The sequence below is a fragment of the Triticum aestivum genome, chromosome 2B (assembly GCF_018294505.1).
Source record: "Triticum aestivum cultivar Chinese Spring chromosome 2B, IWGSC CS RefSeq v2.1, whole genome shotgun sequence".
Lineage (NCBI taxonomy): Eukaryota > Viridiplantae > Streptophyta > Magnoliopsida > Poales > Poaceae > Triticum > Triticum aestivum.
Window position 1 is genome coordinate 201,209,726 of NC_057798.1, and position 18,066 is coordinate 201,227,791.

The following is an 18,066-nucleotide window of genomic DNA, read 5'->3' on the forward strand; positions in this document are numbered from 1 at the left end:
GGTTTTTTAGGTCTAGATTTATTTCCTTTTTCTGAACATCCACTGATCCAAAATAATGATTGCAATCTGCGAAACTTCTTTGTGTGATACTTAGCCAAGAATTTGCATTTTGATAGATCCTCCTAGCCATGGTGGCTCATACCACCGGCTTTTAACATAATGCTCAATATCCAATTGCTCATAGCGGCTTAAATAATCTGACTGTTCATAGTTGTTTAAATAATTTGATGTAATTAGCCATATACCAATAGGCCCCTTTATAAGCCGCCAGTCTGAATATGTGCTTGTAATATTCCTTCCTCCGGCTTAAAATTGAACCGGTAATCTTACTCTTTTTTAGGCTTCCTTCACAATGCCGCCCAAAACAACCACTTCTTGCAATTGGGATAAATCCATCATTATGGATAGTACTCTTGATGACTTTGTGAAAACCGGGTATCTGCCTAAAAAGAATGTCATGTCTTATCGTCCTCCTAACCCGGCAGAGGAGAATCTGCAGCCCAAAGAAGCATAAGTTATTGTCTTCACTGATCACATGAACCGGGGCTTTTCACCGCTCGGCTCTAAGTTCATCAGAGACGTTTTGCACTTTTTCGACCTCTGTCCTCAAGACATCGAACCCAATTCCGTGTCTAACATCTGCAACTTTCAAGTGTTCTGTGAGGTGTACCTTGGAGAAGAACCCAGCTCGAAGCTTTTTAGAGAATTGTTTTATTTGAACCGCCAGAATGAATATTCCAATGGATCGAGTTTGGAACTGGGCGGGTGAGGGAGTCCTGGATTAGGGGGTATTCGGACAGCCAGACTATATGCATCGTCCGGACTATTAAAGCGTGAAGATACAAGACTCAAGACTTCGGCCCGTGTCCAGATGGGACTCTCCTTTGAGTGGAAGACAAGCTTGGCGATCCGGATGTTATATTTCCTTCCTTGTAACCGACTCCATGTAAACCCTAGCCCTCTCCGGTGTCTATATAAACCGGAGAGGATGGTCCTTAGAAGGCCGATCACAATTACAATCATACCATCATAGGCTAGCTCTTAGGGTTTAGCCTCTACGATCTCGTGGTAGATCTACTCTTGTACTACTCATATCTTCAGTATTAATCAAGCAGGAAGTAGGGTTTTACCTCCATCGAGAGGGCCCGAACCTGGGTAAACACTGTGTCCCTTGCTTCCTGTTACCATCAGCCTAAGACGCACAGGTCGGGACCCCCTACCCGAGATCCGCCGGTTTTGACACCGACATTGGTGCTTTCTGTCAGCATTCTGGGAACGGGGGTCCCCAGACTTGCCTGCCTGCGGCGTGGCTCAAGGGGCGGCCCAGCCCGGCCCATCTTCATCAGCATGAGCTCAAGACCCTCGCGAGGGGCCAAGCGTCGCGGGGCGGACGACAGGAAGCTTCCTCGGGCACGGCCTCATCAGGCAGGCTCGCAAGGAGGCGGAGAGATCAAGGCGGGGTACCTCACGAGGTGCCCATGACGCAAGCCATGATGACCAAGGCCAGTGTCGGATTTAGGGTTCCGGCAGACCCTTGAGGTTCGAACACTGGGGTGCGCGCGGAGGTTTCGCCTTCTACCTACCTGTTCCTCGCTGAATCACTAGGATCTAAACTACGAGAAGAAGAACACAAGAGACACATGATTTATACTGGTTCAGGCCACCATTGTGGTGTAATACCCTACTCCATTGTGTGGTGTGGTGGATTGCCTCTTGGGCTGATGATGAACAATACAAGGAAGAACAGCCTCGCGAGGGTCTGTTCTTGCGGTCTCTCTCTTTTTGCCGACCGGATGGGTAGATCGATCGATCTCTCTACCCTGTGGGTGGCTAGTCCTATTTATAGGCAAAGGCCCTGGGCCTCTTCCCAAATATTGAGCGGGAAGGGCGCCAACAATTGGCCAATTTGAAGGGGAACATCTAGTACACTTATCCTGACTAAAGTTGGTCCTCGCCTGCCAAAGGCTCTCGCGGTTACTCCGACTTGGGCTCCACGGTGACCTCCATCCTGCCATTGGACTGGTCTTGGTCTTGTTTCACCGAAATGGATGCCTTTGCTTGATGCTCTCACATGTGCTTGCTCCCCTTGCACCAAAGAGGAAAGAAGGACACTGCGCAGACTGGCGCCCGGCTGGCGCCCTGGGTCGTCATGGCTTGCGTCATGGGCACCTCGCAAGGTACCCCGCCTTGAACTCTCTGCCTCCTCGTGAGCTAGCCTGACGAGGCCGTGCCTGAGGAAGCTCCTTGTCGTCCGCCCCGCGAGGCTTGGCCCCTCGCGAGGGTCTTGAGCTTGTGCTGATGAAGATGGGCCGTGTCGGGCCCCCTTTGAGCCGCGCCGCAGGCCGCAGGCAGGCAAGTCTGGGGACCCCCGTTCCCAGAACACCAACAGTAGCCCCCAGTCCCAAGGCGCGCCCGGACTTGGCCGAGCGGAGAGGCGAAAGGGAAAGTGTGAAGCGTCACGGGCCCTAACAGCCTGCGGCCTTGGGCGCCGCGTGGCGGTTGATTGGACGTGGGTGTCTCCGCATCCGCACTAGTTGATAAGGAGCGGCATCTGCCCTCTGCCTCCTTTGCTCTCTCCAGTTGCTGCTCAGATCCCCTTTCTTGCGCCTCTCCTTCCTTCCTTCGAAATCTCCAGATCTACTCCACCCGCGCGGCCTAGCCAGACATGGCGCCTCGCCAGGCCCCGGCCGGAGCTTCGTACTCGTCCGCCCTGGACTCGCCCAATGTGTCGGAGGCGAGCCTTACCCGGGTGCGCCAGTTGGCAGCGGCGCAGCGCGTCGACAGGGCGAAGGTGTTCAAGGCCGGCTCTGCCCTCCCTGAGGGCCAAGGAAGCGCCTTCTATCCGCTCTTCGTGAGCGCCATTGTCGCCGGTCTGGTGCCTCCCTTCTCTGAGTTCTTCTTTTCCGTCCTCTGCCATTACAACCTTCAAGCTCTGCATCTCCACCCCAATTTTGTTCTCCTTCTGGCAATCTTCGCCTACTATTGTGAGGCTCACGTGGGGATGAAGCCCTCAGTGGCCCTGCTGCGCCACTACTTCTACCTCCAGCCCTCTCGCGGCTCCGTCTCTGCGTGTGCGAGCTTCGTCGCGTATGGCAGCTCCATCGCCATTTCAAATCCCGGGAAAAGGATTGAGGGCTTCAGGAGCAAGTGGGTCTTGGTTGATGTTGGGCGCGTCCACCCCCGGCTGGCCTTGCCCACGGGGCTCCCGTCGAGCTCCGATGACTAGTCTCGAGTGGAGCTTGTGGATCTCCACGCAAGGCTGGTGTTGGAGAAGATGGATGTGGAACTGAGGCCGGCCAGCATGACGGCGGCGAAGCTGACTGGCGCCTCACTGCTGAGGGATTTCCTGGAGCATCAGCTGGCTCCGCTTCGTCAGTACTCGCTTCCGATGTGGAGGCCCCACCTGAGCCGCGCGGTCCTGGCCGATGAGGATCTGGCCGCGGTCCTCCAGTATTTGGTCGGGGGCGACGTGCCAAGGTTGGAGGGTGCTCCGACGCCCCTGTTCCTTCGTGAGGACTGGGAGCAGGTTGTGGGGTCCATGCCCGTCCTCAACGGGGATGGGCATGTGCCCGCGGAGGCTCCCGGGGACCTGGTGGACGTATCCTCCGGCCACTCCAGCGAAGAGAGGGAGGAAGGGGAGCGGGAAAAGGGGGCTGACTCCGAGGCAGAGTCAAGGGCTCCACCTCCTCGGCGCAAGTCCCGCACTCTCCGCCTCTCTCTGAGTGACGACGGCGAGGGTGATGGCGAGCAGGGCGGCGGGAGCCTACCCCCGGTTCCGAAGAAGGGCCGGACTGGGCTGATCCCCCGCGGGTCCGCCCCAGCCCCGAGGCGATCCGCAGGCGCCCCAACTACACCCGCGCTCCTTGAGGCTGATCCTTGCAACTGGCTCTCGGGCTTCAAGTACGGCCGGAGGCTGCTCGAGTCTGCGGGCGATGACTTGTAAGTGCTTGATCCCTGTCTCTTGTTTCGTCGCTGAGGCTTGACGCTCGCATCTCCCGGCTAGGCTGGCGCCCACGGCAAAGAAGCCAAAGGGGGCACCTGAGACTCCATCCGCGGCAGCGCCTCTGCTCGCGAAAGAATATGAACGTGACGCGCGGGCCTCTCCTGCCCAGGCGTCCCTGCGAGGCCCTGCCGAGCCGGCTGGGGCGAGCTCGGCTCCTATGGCCCTGGCGACCCCTGAGGCGCCCCCGCTTGATGCCGTCGCCACAGCCGCTGGGGCGCAGCAGGCTCTGCCCGAGGACACCGTGGTCACACTGCCGCCTTCTCCTCCTACTCCGCCGACTGCTGCTTCCCTGTCTCCTCCTACTGTCCTGGATCATGCTACTGCCGAACTGGACCATCTGCGGCGGGATCTTCTGAGCGCCGACCCTCGTTTGGTAGCCGGGCGCTTGGAGCTAGCCTCTGGCTGGATTCGCTCCGATGCTTCGATTCAGGCAGCACAGGTCCAGGCCTCGACGGCCTGCGACGAGGAGAAGCAGGCTGTCCTTGGGGCGAAGGTTGCCCACGACGCCGCCTTGGGGGAGGCGGCTAATGCCCGAGGTTGTTGCGAGGTGCTGGAGAGCGAGCTGAAGGGCCTGCAGGACCGGCTCGCCGAGGAGACTCGCCTTCGCCTAGAGCAGGAGGACGGCATGAAGGCTCGCGAGGCGGCCGTCAAGAACTGGGACGCCAAGCTCAAGAAGCGCCGTGACCGCCTAGGCATGCTGGAGCAAGAGCTGGAGGCGTGGAAGGTTGAGTTGGACGGCAAGGCAAGGGTTCTTGCCGAGGATCATGTGGCCTTTGCGGAGATGGAGGAGAAGGCCCGAGCTTCACTGAAGACACTTTATGAGAGCGGCCTGGAGAGCCCGCTGGCCGGCGAGGAGGACGGCCTCGCCAAGCTGCTTCCTTTCCTGGTTCGTGCCCTTGACGATGTCGCCCTTGGCCTCGGCCCTACGGCTGAGGCCGAGGCACGCGTCTTGTCTTCTGCGGCGCTAACGCGGGTGTTCACCCACATCTATCTTCGGGGCCCCAACGTCGACCTCGACAGCCTGCTGGAGCCGGCGAGTGGCGAGCATGACGCTGCCACTCCTGAGGCTGTGAAGGGTCATGCGGAGGCTCTGCTGGGGAAGTTCCGGGCCTTCAGCACTAGGCCAAAGCGGAGCGCTGCTAGCCCGGCAGCTCCACAAGGCGAACCCGCTCCACGCAACTCCACGGCCGGCAAGTGACTCCGTTGTGGCTCCCGCCTTGCTTTTAGTTTCTGCACATGTATCAGGCCTCGGGGAGGTGTTAAAACTTGCATTTGGTGCTGTGATAATAGTATGGACTGTAATATTTGCTTTTGAATTCCTTGAAATTTGTGCTATTTCCTTCCTACTTGCTTATGTCCTACGCCGGCAGAGCCCGGCCCCGCGCATACCTCAGCCGCCGTTAGCCCCGACCGGAAACCAGGACGGGACCAAGGAGTGAGGGGCTACGTGACAAGTTAGGCTCCTGAGTCGCGATGCTCAGGAGTCCCCCTTGGCACCCGAACAGCAAGTAGGGAGGTGAGATGTGGGGGTGGATCTACCGTTCTACGTCTGCAGAGCCCGGCCCCGCGCATACCTCAACCGCCGTTAGCCCCGACTGGAAACCTGGACGGGACCAAGGACTGAGGGGCTACGTGACTAGTTAGGCTCCTGAGTCACGATGCTCAGGAGCCCCCTTGACGCTCAAACGGCCTTCATACCTTGGCTCCGCTCGTGGAGGGACGCGCGATAAACCAGGCCCGGGGGGGGCCTGGCTGGGTGGCGTGTGCCTGGGCGTGACCCAAGCGTAGCCCCCGTGCCCATCCCCCTCGCGCGGCACTCCCGAGGGGAGGCGTTGCGATGAGGCTAGACACTGAGCTCTGGCTCCCTAAGGTTGATGCGGCTCGGGGGGCCACCCTCAGTTGTGTATCACCAGCGCGAAGCATAGCGCTTCCGTATGCATACGGGCATAGCCGCTCCTCGACAGTGTCGTCAGCCAGCCTGGAGCATGGTGCTTCCACTGGTGTGTGGGAGGGGGCTCCCCTCCGGGAGGAGCCCCCGGGGCGTGTACAGCCCCGCCCTGACACGAGGCTGGCACGGTAGGGCTTGACGAGGTGTATCTGGGCACCCGTGAGCCAGCGCGGAACTCACGGGGCCCTACCTCAAGGCGGGTTGCGCTTGGCTCTGGGCCTTATCTTGGAGTGTGTTCCTGCAAATTTGGCTAGATGCCGATGCTCTACGTCCTCGGGTCCTGGCTCTCGGGCTGGTCTCAGCCGTCGCTGGTATGCCGGGGCGCGATGCCGTGGGCAGACCAGAGGGTGAGGGCCGGAGAGCCGGTAGGAGCCCTGAGTCGTGATGCTCAGGCACCCCCCCTTTAACGCGCAAGATGGGTTAGATGACAAAACTCTATGTCCTCGGGTCCCTGCTCTCGGGCTGGTCTCAGCCGTCACTGGTGTGCCGGGGCGCGATGCCGTGGGCAGACCAGAGGGTGAGGGCCGGAGAGCTGGTAGGAGCCCTAAGTCGCGATGCTCAGGCACCCCCCCTTTAACGCGCAAGCTGATTTAGACGTCAAAACTCTACGTCCTCGGGTCCCGGCTCTCGGGCTGGTCTCAGCCGTCACTGGTATGCCGGGGCGCGATGCCGTGGGCAGACCAGAGGGTGAAGACTGGAGAGCCGGTAGGAGCCCTGAGTCGCGATGCTCAGGCACCCCCCTTTAACGCACAAGCTTGCGACATCCAGGAATAAAAAAGGTACCATGAACCGGCACCAAATAACGAGCATGATGGGTCGAAAGCACGGCCCTAAGGTAAATGAAAGAGGGGTACACGCCACTGGGTCTGACCTGAGCGGCTTGGGGATAATGCAGCCCGAGGGGCGCCCCCAGCAGAGTGAGCTAAGAACATGAAATAAAAGAGATACATGCCACAGGGACAGACCCACGCGGCCTGGGAATAATGCAGCCCTGGGGGCCCTCCCAGCTGGAAATGAAACTAGAAAGATGTCACCTGATGACGCTGAAGACGAAGGGGTGTTGATGCAGCAGACTCGGTGGGCTGCGGGAGCAGATCCTCACGAGCCCCCAGGCCCTGGGGCCTCGGGAGGCTCCGGAGGCGCCGGTGGCTCCTCGCGGACCGTCTACATCTCCACCAGGGCTGCGGAACGCCTGACCTCTCGAGCCTCCAAGATGACCCTCATGATGAGCCGATACGCAGTAGCCGCGTTCGGCGAGCCGTAAGGCATGCGAACATAGCTGTGGGGCGGGCCCTCGCAGCGTCCCACTCGCGAAGGCCAGAGGCGCTCCTAAGACGCGGCTTGGTTGAGCCCTGGTATGCCAATGCAGACGTGCAACCCACCATCCTCGCCTGGATGGGGGGCCACAGCGGGTAAGAGGCGACTGCCTCTCATGACCCTTGACTCCTATAGCTCCTGAATGGCCTTGCTGACGAACTCCTGAGGGTTTGGCCCTCCTTGCCTTGCTCCTTCTTGATGGAAACGTGCTTCGAAGCACGCCTCCACGTGGTGCCCAAGCGCCTCCCTCGTGACCTTGGCGAGGTCGACGGCCCTCCAGGGGAGAGCCCCCGAGCCCTGCCTGAGGAGGGCGCCGAGCGCGCTTCCCTATGCAATAGCAAGAGGTTCCCCCTGAGCAGGCGCGGGCCCAGAGGGACCTGCCTCCTGAGGGGCCGGGCCGGTCGATGTCTTCTTCTTCTTGGGGGCGGCCTCGGGAAGCCTCCTTCTTCCGCGATCCGGGTCTTCTAGTGATGCATCCTAAAAGGCTCTCTCCAGGGAGCAGACTGTGTCTCTCTCTTCGCAGGGCACCGTGATGACTCCGCCACTTCCTGGCATCTTGAGGACATTGTAGCCGTGGTGAGTTACGGCCATGAACTTGGCCAGCGCTGGGTACCCGAGGATGGCGTTGTACGGCAAGCGAATGTGGGCGACGTCGAAGTCGATGAGCTCGGTGCGGTAGTTGTCGCGTGTCCCGAAGGTGACAGGGAGGCGGACCTGCCGAATCGGGACCGTGGAGCCGTCGGTGACTCCGGAGAAAGGCTTGGTGGGCTGAAGCTGACTGTAGGGTACTTGGAGATTGTTGAATGTTTCCACGGACAGGATGTTGAGCCCTACCCCGCCATCGATGAGGGTCTTGGTGACTAGCACGTTGCTGATGATTGGGGAACAAAACATCGGGAGGACTCCGGCTGTGGCCGCGCACTTGAGCTGATCCACTGAGCTAAACGTGATGGCGCACGCCGACAACCTGAGAGGGCGCGTGGCCTCGAGCTTGGGGAGGACTGCATTCACTTCGCGGGCGAACTGCTTGAAGATGCGTTGAGAGGCTGGGGCTTGAGCTTCGCCTAGGATGCGGGCGATCGCACGTGGTTCCTGGAAGCCCCCAGCCCTTTCGTCCTGATGATGGTCCTCATTTCTCCTTGGCTGCGGCGATAGCGGAGGGAGGCCTGTGTTACCTTGCGGGCGATCCTCGCGAGGCTGATCCCTCCAGCCTCCCTCGCAAGGCGGGTCCTACCAGCGACCCTCGCGAGGTTGGTCGCACCACCCTTGACGTGGGTCGCGATCTTCCCAGCGTCCTGCGTTCCTTCCTCCTCCTCGTCCGTAGCCCCGGTCGTTGCGGTCGGGACGCCGGCCAGTCCGTCCATCACGCACGGCCCTGAGCTCTTGGCATTCATTGGTGTTGTGGGTGTGGAGGTCGTGGTACACGCAATACCGACTGCCCATGGAGGATTCGGGCTGATCTCTGCCCCGCTTGGTGTCTGGTTCTGCCGCGAGCACGGCAGCCCCCTTGCGCTTCACATCCTTGGCCTTGGGCTTCTTCTCTTCAGGGTCTGCGGCAGGCAATTCAAGGAGGGAGAGACGCCCCTCCTCAGCCCTGGCACACTTGGTCGCCAGGTTGAACAGCTCCAAGGAAGTGCACAGATCTTCATGCATTGCAAGCCCCTCCTTCATCTTGATGTCACGCACGCCGTCAGAGAAGGCTGAGATGATGGCCTCCTCGGTCACCTTGGGAATCTTGAGGCGCGCGTTGTTGTAGCGCTGGATGTACTTCTGCAGGGTTTCCCTCGGTGTTGCTTGATGCGGCACATGTCGCTCACGGTGGGTGGCAGGTCGCGAGTACCCTGGAAGTTGTCGATGAAGCGGGTGCGCATCTCATCCCAGGAGGAGATCGTGCCTGGGGCCAGGTTCAGAAGCCAGGTGCGGGCCCCGTCCTTGAGAGCCATGGGAAACCAGTTTGCCATGACCTTCTCGTCTCCGTTGGCAGCCTCGATGCCCAGCTCGTAGAGCTGAAGGAACTCTGCAGGGTCTGCCGTGCCGTCGTAGCAAGGAGGCAGGTCTGGCTTGAACTTGCCGGGCCACGCGACGGTGCGTAGCTCGATGGTGAAGGCGCGGCAGCCCGCTGTGGCCACAGGAGGCCTTGGAGGACGAAGGGCTCGGTCTTGCGGGTCCCCGTGCGCCGCAGCTGGGTGCAGCACGGGGTCTTGACGTGCTAGAGCAGGAGCATGGTCAGGATGAGCCGGAGCAGGGAGCGCTCGAGCAGCTTCTCGAGGGCGTGGGACCTCTTGGCAGCTCTGCTCCTGCTGCGCTGGTTCCTGACGGGGCGGGTTCCGCCCAGGGGCCACGCGCCTTGGACCAGGGCGCCTTCTTGAGGGGGAGGCGGCTGAGGCGCCCCAGGAGCTTCATTGCCCGCGCATGGCGGGGCGCGGTGCAGCGAGAAAGATGGCGCGAGGGAGCCCCTAGCGGCGCGGACGAGTTCGGCGACTCGGTCGAGCCACTCTTCGTAGACGTCGTTGACTGGGCGGTAGCGCAGGAGCTCGTTTGCCGCGATGAGCACAGCTCGAGCCTCCATGGCCGCGCGGGGCGCGCGGGATGAAGAACCAGCGGGGGTGAGCGAGGGCGTAGCAGTGCGGCCGTCTCGCCTCATGTACGGGTGCTGGGATGATGCTTGTTGCTCGTTCCCTGTTGGGCCGGTGGCGGCATTGATGGCAGGCGACGGGGAATGACGAGGGCGCCCACCGACGGGAGACGTCTGGGCAACGCGGGAAGCGAGGGCGACGCGGCGCTCGGCGCGAACCCGGCGTGCGTCAGACATGGTCGAGACGGTCGGAGAAGAACAGGGCGACGGAAGACGAATTCCGGAGCACCCCTACCTAGCGCGCCAAATGTCGGATTTAGGGTAACGGCAGACCCTTGAGGTTCGAACACTGGGGTGCGCGTGGAGGTTTCGCCTTCTACCTACCTGTTCCTCGCCGAATCGCTAGGATCTAAACTACGAGAAGAACAACACAAGAGACACAGGATTTATACTGGTTCAGGCCACCATTGTGGTGTAATACCCTACTCCAGTGTGTGGTGTGGTGGATTGCCTCTTGGGCTGATGATGAACAATACAAGGAAGAACAGCCTCGCGAGGGTCTGTTCTTGCGGTCTCTCTCTTTTTGCCGGCCGGATGGGTCGATCGATCGATCTCTCTACCCTGTGGGTGGCTAGTCCTATTTATAGGCGAAGGCCCTGGGCCTCTTCCCAAATATTGAGCGGGAAGGGCGCCAACAATTGGCCAATTTGAAGGGGAACATCTAGTACACTTATCCTGACTAAAGTTGGTCCTCGCCTGCCAAAGGCTCTGGCGGTGACGTCGACTTGGGCTCCACGGTGACCTCCATCCTGCCGTTGGACTGGTCTTGGTCTTGTTGCACCGAAATGGATGCCTTTGCTTGATGCCCTCGCCTGCGCTTGCTCCCCTTGCACCAAAGAGGAAAGAAGGACACTGCGCGGGCTGGCGCCCGGCTAGCACCCTTGGTCGTCATGGCTTGCGTCATGGGCACCTCGCGAGGTACCCCGCCTTGAACTCTCCGCCTCCTCGTGAGCCAGCCTAACGAGGCCGTGCCTGAGGAAGCTCCTTGTCGTCCGCCCCGCGAGGCTTGGCCCCTCGCGAGGGTCTTGAGCTTGTGCTGATGAAGATGGGCCATGCTGAGCCCCCTTTGAGCCATGCCGCAGGCCGCAGGCAGGCAAGTCTGGGGACCCCCGTTCTCAGAACGCCGACAGCCAGGCGGGCGCCGGCCTGTGCAGAGTCCCTGTTTCCTCTTTGGTGCTAAGTGAGCAAGCGCAGGCAAGAGGATCAAGCAAAGGAATCCATTTCGGTGCAACAAGACCAAGACCAGCAGAACGGCAGGATAGAGGTCATCGTGGAGCCCAAGCCGGCGTCACCACCAGAGCCTTTGGCAGGCGAGGACTAACCTTAGTCAGGATAAGTGTACTAGATGTTCCCCTTCAAAATGGCCAATTGTTGGCGCCCTTCCCGCTCAATATTTGGGAAGAGGCCCAGGGCCTTTGCCTATAAATAGGACTAGCCATCCACAAGGTAGAGGCATCTAGAAATCAATCGGATTATCATCTGGGAGAGCGACTGAACTCCCTCTAGTAGTTCATCGCACCAACCAAGAACAGACCCTCGCGAGGCTGTTCTTCCTTGTACTGTTCATCATCAGCCCAAGAGGCAATCCACCACACCACAAACTAGAGTAGGGTATTACACCACAATGGTGGCCCGAACTAGTATAAACCCTGTGTCTCTTGTGTTGCACTTTTCATAGCTTAGATCCATAGCGAGGCGGTGAGGCGTAGGTAGGTAGAGGGCGAAATCTCCGCGCGCACCCCAGTGTTCGAATCTAGAGGGTCTGTCGGAACCTGAAATCCGACACTTTCATTTAGAGTTCCTCTGTGTCGTCGCTTCGAGGCTTGATGGCGTCTTCAATCGCTAACAACATGATCCAGGGCGAGACTTTTCTCCCCGGACAGATCTTTGTGTTCGGCGGCTTCGCAGTGCGCGCCAATTCGCTTGGTCATCTGGAGCAGATCAATAGCTACACCCCTGGCCACCAGATCAGGTTCGGAAACATGAACTACACGGCGGATATTCGTAGAGACTTGATCTTCGACGGATTCGGCCCTATGCCAGGAGCGCCGGACAGTCATGACGAGCACGGCCTAGACCTGCTGTCGGACAATGCTCGGGACATCAGCCCGGCAGTGGCCCCAGATCTAAATCCGGAGCAGGTTGCGTTGCCCAAGGACGGAGGGGTGGACCCCGCCCTACAGGCCGCATACTCATTGGCGGTATAGCCGAACACAGGTCTCACCTCTGTAGAGGCCTGTAACCCCGGGCCCCCGGACTCGTATCCGGTTGTTGGTTCCAGTCCGCACACTCTCGAGCCAGCCGAGCCAGGTTGGGCTCCGGTAATGGAGTTTACCACTGTGGACATCTTTCAGCACTCGCCCTTTGGCGACATGCTGAACTCATTAAAGTCTCTCTCTTTGTCAGGAGGCTCTGGGCCGAACTATGTCCGGCTTGAGTGGGAAGCAGGTGACGAAGGAATTCGCTGCCCACCCACCACCCACTTCATTGCCACGGTCGATGATTTAACCGACGTGCTTGACTTCTACTTCAAAGACATCGACGGTATGGACGACGATGCCGGAGACGTACAGGAGCCACCGCTCACAGGGCGGTGGACAGCCACCTCTTCATACGATATATATATATATATATATATGGTGGACACTCCAAAAGAAACCAATGGCGATGAGGCAACGCAGGATAACCCCTCCAAGAAGAAAGCAAAGCATGGGCGTCGCCAGCGCCGCTCCAAGCCCCGCCAAGGCAATACCGGCACCGGAGACGAAAACAATATGGATGGTGCCGACGATGAATACAACCCCCAACAGACCGCCTTCGAGCAGGCCGAGCAGGAAGATGGGTAGGACAGCCCAGGCGAACAGGCGACGGACGGGTATCCGGAGGAGGACAACTACATGCCTTCCTCCGAAGACGAGATTAGCCTCGGTGATGACGAGTTCGGCGTGCCCGAGGACCCTGCGGAGAAGGAGCGCTTCAAACGCCGGCTTATTGCCACTGCAAGAATCCTGAAGAAGAAGAAGCAGCAGCTTCAACCTGATCAAGACCTGCTCACAGATAGATGGACAGAAGTCCTGGCAGCCGAGGAATATGGACTCGAGCGCCACACGGCTGATAGGCCGCCTCGAGGTCGGGGTAAAATAGCATATCAGCCCGAATACCAGCCTGCACCCCTGCGCCAGTTTACTACGGCCCGAGGCAATACTCAGGACCTGCATGATAGACTGGATAACGCCGTAGGACAACCAAGATCGATCTATGGATCACCGGGGCACGCCGCAGCACATGACGATGACCGTCATACCGGATACACCAATAGCAAATCCGGCCGGGCCGAATATAACCAGTCGGACTACGTCGCGACATAGCACGGCACAGAGGCGCCGCACACCCCCTCTGCTTCATCGATGAAGTGATGGATCATGAATTCCCAGAAGGGTTCAAACTTGTAAACATCGAATCATACGATGGCACAACAGACCCCGCGGTATGGAACAAAGATTTCCTTCTCCACATCCACATGGCCCACGGAGATGATCTCCATGCCATCAAGTATCTGCCCCTTAAGCTCAAAGGACCCGCCCGGCACTGGCTAAACAGCCTGCCCGCAAATTCCATTGGCAGTTGGGTAAACCTGGAAGACGCATTTCTTGACAACTTCCAAGGCACATATGTGCAACCTCCGGATGCCGATGACTTGAGCCACATTACTCAACAGCCCGGGGAATCAGCCAGGAAATTCTGGACTCGGTTCCTAACTAAAAAGAACCAAATAGTTGACAGTCCGGACGCCGAAGCCCTGGCGGCCTTCAAGCATAATATCCGCGATGAGTGGCTCGCCCGACACCTCGGCCGGGAGAAACCCAAGTCCATGGTAGATCTCACGACACTAATGACCCGCTTTTGTGTGGGCGAGGACAGCTGGTTGGCTCGTCGCAGCACTACGCCACATTCTGGCACTTCAGATGTCCGTGAAAATAATGGCAAGCTATGGCGCAACAGACACAAGCAATGGAACAACGGCGACAACACCGAAGACATGGCGGTCAATGCCGGATTCAGCAGACCCAAATCCGGTCAGCGAAAGAAGCCATTCAGAAGAAACAATCAGGGTCCATCCAGTCTAGACCGTATACTGAAGCGCTCGTGCCAAATTCATGGCACCCCGGACAAGCCAGCCAACCACACCAATAGAGACTGCTGGGTATTTAAACAGGCCGGCAAAATAAACGCCAAAAACAAGGACAAGGGACTGCACAACGACGATGATGAGGAGCCCCGGCGTCCGAACACGGGGGGACAGAAGAAATCCCCCCCCCCCCCGGGTGAAAACGGTCAACATGATCTACGCCACTCACATCCCCAAGCGGGAACGAAAGCGAGCACTATGGGACGTCTACGCGATGGAGCCAGTCATCTCCAAATTCAACCCATGGTCAGCTTGTCCGATCACCTTTGATAGTAGGGATCATCCTACCAGCATCCTTCACGGCGGCTCGGCCGCATTCGCCTTAGACCCAATCATCAACGGATTCCATCTCACGCGAGTCCTTATGGACGGCTGCAGCAGCCTGAACCTGCTTTACCAGGACACTGTGCGCAAAATGGGCATCGACCCTTCAAGGATTAAGCCCACCAAAACCACCTTTAAAGGTGTAATTCCTGGAGTAGAGGCCCGTTGTACGGGCTCTATAACATTAGAAGTGGTCTTCGGATCTCCGGATAACTTCCGAAGCGAAGAGTTAATCTTCGATATCATCCCTTTTTGTAGTGGTTACCACGCACTGCTCGGACGAACCGCATTCGCTAGATTCAATGCGGTACCACACTATGCATACCTCAAGCTCAAGATGCCAGGCCCGCGCGGGGTAATAACAGTCAACGAAAACATGGATTGCTCTCTCCGTATAGAAGAGCACACTGGAGCCCTTGCGGCAGAAGTACAATGCGGCCTCCTCCGGCAAACCACCAATCCGGCGACGACAACCTCAAGCTCCGTCAAGCGAGGTCGGAACACCCCGCAACAGGATTACCACGCACGCCTAGAGCACGACTAGCAGTCCGGCCGCCGCTCAAACCCCATCAAAGCAGCATTCGTGCCACGCGTACACAATTACGCACTCAAAATACCATGGGCACAGGCGGAGGCGCAGCAGTGGCTCAGTAAACAGTGCGGTATCGCCGCCACACACTTTGTAACCTTTCCTTTTACCTTTCAGGATATTGCTTTAGTGCAACCTCTTCAGAAGAGCCGGATTGTCAGACTTACATAGGAGAGAAAACCAAAGGAGGCAACAGGCTTTGCACACAGAAGGAAATACCCAGGTGAAATCTATTTACGATCGTTATACCTACTTTATCTATATGCATGTAGCCTGCCCCCGGATAGGATATGTCAAATAATCCTAGTTATCTCCGCTTAGTGCATTCATTGTAAACATACGCTTAAACGTATTATTCATCAATGGGAGATCATATATAGTGTCAGCTTATTATTCTTATTTGAGCATTTTTTCTTACAAATGTCTATTTGATATTGCAGCCGTACACCTTGGTACGTTCAGTTTGCCAGGGGCTTCCTATGGTGCCCCATAAAATGGCAAGAAAAGTCTGAACACTTTCAACAGTGCAGCACCCCGAACTTATAGCATTATATGCATCAGCTCCGAATCATGTCTTGGGTCTACAGTTGGGATAGCCCGGCTCCCTTGTTTTGGTGCCTTACATTCCGTTATACCGGCTAAGGTAGCGCAGGGAGAACTATTGCGATTGTGCCCCAGTTCTTCCGGACGAGCACCTCAGTAGAGAAAGCCGAAAACTGACCAGCATGATGTGGCGAGAGTTGGTCGCTGTTCGAGAGGTCTTAAAATCCTTAAAGATTTTTCCGCTTTAGGCGATAATTCGGCTTTGTCCGATTTAGGCATGTATAGCGCCCCAATTCGGTCTTCCGAATTCTAGGGGCTTCGCCGAAATTTAAAATTGTATACTTCTATGGCTAAGTGAAGGTTATAAAGCCGCATAGTCCGATTGCCTTGTTCGCTACGCCGGACACCTCCTTAAGGGACCAAACATTTGGATAAAGAGTGTCCGGGTTTTCCATGAACACTCGAGTACTAATTACATGGGGGTGGAAGCCGACGACTGGCCTACTTTCAGAATTTGATAAACAGCCGCACAGAAGGTAATATTTTAAATAACAAAAGCGCTACATAGCGCAAGTAACTTCGTCCTTAAATTACAAACATGATAGAAGTGAATTCATTCGAAAATTATGTCATTGCTGCACTCATCGGCCACAAGGCGAGTGCCCTTCATAATGCCATCATAATACTTCTCCAGAATGCGATGCGCCTTGCCCTCCGGCGGCCCGTCCTTCACCCGCTTCTCCGCATCCAGCTTGCCCCAATGCACCTTCGCACGGGCAAAGGCCCGGCGGGCACCCTCAATGCAAACAGATCGCTTGATGACTTCCAAGCGCGGACAGGCATTCACCATCTGCTTGATCAGGCCGAAGTAGCTGGTGGGCAGGGGCTCACTAGGCCACATCCGGACTATCAAATCCTTCATAGCCACTTCGGCCTCCCTGTGGAGTTCGACCAACTGCTTCAGTTGGTCACTCAGAGGCGTTGGATGTTCGGCCCCAGCATACTGGGACTAGAACAACTTCTCCGTTGAGCTCCCCTCCTGAGCACGGTAGAACTCCGCAGCGTCTAATACGCTGTGTGGCAGATCTGCAAATGCCCCTGGAGACCTCCGAACTCGGGTAAGTAAGAGAAACGCCTCCTCCACATGTTTGCTTTGCATAAAGAATTTCTTACCCGCCGTTATCTTTTTGGCCTCCTGGATTTCCTGTTGTACCTTCTCAGCTTCGGCCTTGGCGCCTTTTATACCTACAAGGGCCTTCGCAAGCTCGGCCTCTTTCGCCTTAAGCTCATGCTCCACGGACTCGAACCTTTTGCCGAGCTCCTGAAGCTCTTCTTGTAACTCGCCCACTCGGGCTTCTTGCTTTTTGCGCTCCTTGTGTTCCAAGGCCGCCTTGTGTTCGGCCTTGGACAGTGCTTTCTTGAGAGACGCCACTTCGGTGGTGGACTTTGTTACCAAATCATGACGCTTCGTTGTTAGCATAATCAAATTTTATCTACCATTCATTATATAAGAGAGGGGAATCGTTCACCTTTGCTCTCTTTGAGCTGCCTCCTCGTGAGGTCGAGCTCTCCATCTGCCTACTCCAGGTCCTATTTTAGTCCGGCGATCTCGGCCGTACGGACCGCAGCGGCAAGCAGCACAGCCTGCTTATTTACATTCAAACTTATTGTTAGACTCCTGCGGATTATAATTGACCCTCCGTTTGGCTTTTCCTTCCGAACACCAAACAGAGTATCAGGGGCTACTACCTATCGGGTGGTAATTTCACACATTTTTATTACTTACCTCAAAGCATGTCAGGAGGCTGGTGCATGCTTCGGTTAGTCCGCTCTTGGCGGACGAAACCTTCTGAATCACCGCACTCATAAGAGTACGGTGCTCTTCATCTACGAAAGCGCCGCAAAGCGCTTCCAGCAGACAATCCGGTGCCTCGGGCGCAACGGAAGTCCTCGATATAGACGGCTCGCCCTCCTTAATGAGGGGCTGCCTACCTGAGTCCGGAACCATTAAAGGCTCCGGAACAGTGTTCGGTTGAGAGCCCGGCCTACTGTGGCTGTCATCAACACGACCCGCGGGGACCTTGAACCCCGTGTGTCCGACGTTTGGAATTCGCCTTGGGGCGCCTCCAGATCCACCTCTCCCCTCTGTGAGCCTTTGGGACAACACCTCCATGTCATCCGCTGGCTGAGAAGTAGTGGCCGTCGGAAGTGAGTTCATCGCCGAATCACTCAAGGACCTGTCCGAAGACGACACCTCGGGATGGGCCCTAGCCGGACTGCATACAAGTTCGGCGTTATAACAAAACTATGAAGCAAAATTATGATGGAGTGCGGATACTTACGATCGCACTAGGGGCTTCTTCCTGGGCAGCCACCCCTCCTCGCTATCGGCGGCGGTGGCGGAGTAGTCCGGAAGGGACGCTTTTCCCTTCTTGGACGTCCCAGCCTCCCCCTCCGGGGCGGCCTTCCTCTTTTTCTCCCCCCCCCCAATACAGGGAGGTAGAGTTTCTTCTTGTTC